The 1,894-nt window shown below is 44.8% G+C and overlaps 1 pseudogene; it reads right to left on the minus strand.

Moving 5' to 3' along the window:
• Nucleotides 1-1,385: 1,385 nt before the first annotated feature.
• On the minus strand, nt 1,386-1,836 carry LOC120227774 (annotated as a pseudogene).
• Nucleotides 1,837-1,894: the final 58 nt, after the last annotated feature.

Consider the following 1,894-nt stretch of genomic DNA (forward strand, 5'->3'; position numbering starts at 1 on the left):
CAGGCTCTGAGCTGGCAGTCAGCACAGAGCCCGACGCGGGGCTCGAACCCACGAACCTCGAGATCACGACCTAAGCGAAAGTCGGACGCTTAACAGACTAAGCCACCCAGGCGCCCCCATTTTTCATTTTTAACACAAATGCCTGACTGTGCTCAGTTGTCAAGCAGCATGTATGAAAAACTGGCCAGCCCAAACAATGTATTAATCATTAGCAAATGGAACTGCAAGGACTCCACTAAGTACTTTCTTATCATTAAGGTAGTACAAGTATTTAGATTGTAAAACTACAATCTTTAAAGGACAGGACCACCAATCAATACAAGCAGATTTTGTATGTGTGGACAGAAGATACCTTTGACATTTAATTTTGCTGTATAGAAACAGAACGAATAAATGAACTTTGTTTTTTGGCAAGAGTTAAAGTAAAAGATTCATTTTCTTCTAGAAGGGGAAAAGGAGGTGAAAGTAGATCTTCATTTGCAGTCCTCAGCTGTATAAAATATATATTTATATTTATTTAAAAAATTTTAAATGTTTTATTTATTTTTGAGAGAGAGAGAGAGAAATAGCTACAGCGTGAGCATGGGAGGGTCAGAGAGAGAGGGAGTCACAGAATCCGAAGACAAGCTCCAGGCTCTGAGCTAGCTGTCAGCACAGAGCCCAATGCGGGCTCGAACCCACAAACTGTAAGATCATGACCTGAGCTGAAGTCGGACACTTAACTGACTGAGCCATCCAGGCGCTCCTATTTATATATTTTTAAAAATGTTTATTTTTGAAAGAGAGAGAGAGAAAGTAGTGGAGGGGCAGAGGGGCGCCTGGGTGGCTCAGTCGGTTGGGCGTCCGACTTCGGCTTAGGTCATGATCTCATGGTTCGTGGGTTCAAGCCCCGCATTGGGCTCTGTGCAGACAGCTAGCTCAGAGCCTGGAGTCCGCTTCTGATTCTGTGTCTCCCTCTCTCTCTGACCCTCCCCTGCTCATACTGTTTGTCTCTCTCAAAAAAATAAACAGAACATTAAAAAAAAAAAGTAGTGGAGGGGCAGAGAGAGAGGGGGACAGAGGATAAGATACTGGGCTGAAAGCAGAGTCCCATGTAGGGCTTGAACCCATGAACCATGAGATCATGACCTAAGATGAAGTTGGATGCTTAACCAATGGAGCCACCCAGGTGCCCCTTTTTATTTTTTTATTTTATAGAGAGAGTGGAAGTGGGGGGAGAGGGGCAGAGGGAGATAATCTTAAGCCGGCTCCATGCTTAGCATAGAGCCTGACTCAGGGCTCAATCCCACAACTCTGGGATCATGACCTGAGCCAAAATCAAGAGTCGGACACACAACCAACTGAGCTGACCGGGCGCCCCTGTACGAATTCTTCATAATAGCTTGTTAATCTCCATCAGTATCTGCTTCTTTGATCATTTCACTGACTTCTTCATCTGTTAGTGTTTCTCCTGTTTGTCATGACATGACATAGCTCTGCCACACTAATGTAACCATTGCCGTCCTTGTCATAGTCTTGGAATGCCTCATGAATTTCTTCTTCACTGTCTATATCTTTCATTTTTCTAACCATCATGGTAAAAAATTCTGGGAATTCAATGGTGCTGTTATCGTCAGCATCCATCTTGTTGATCATGTCCTGCAACTCAGCTTCTGATGAGCTCTGACCCAAAGATTTCCTGAAGTTCTAAGTTCCTTTGTTGTGATAGTACCATCACCTTCTTTGTCAAATAGGGAGAAAGCTTCCTTGAACTCAGCAATCTGCTCTTTGATCAGCTGATCAGCCATGGTGAGAGCAAAAAGTAGAAGAGCAAAGGAAGCCAGAGCTGCTGCCCCAGCGCAGTGGCTGTGACAGTGGGGAAAGCCCCGCTGCTGCTGCTGCTGCTGCTGCTGCT

Source organism: Hyaena hyaena, unplaced genomic scaffold (genome assembly GCF_003009895.1).
Source record: "Hyaena hyaena isolate Hyena2069 unplaced genomic scaffold, ASM300989v1 scaffold_3601, whole genome shotgun sequence".
Classification (NCBI taxonomy): domain Eukaryota; kingdom Metazoa; phylum Chordata; class Mammalia; order Carnivora; family Hyaenidae; genus Hyaena; species Hyaena hyaena.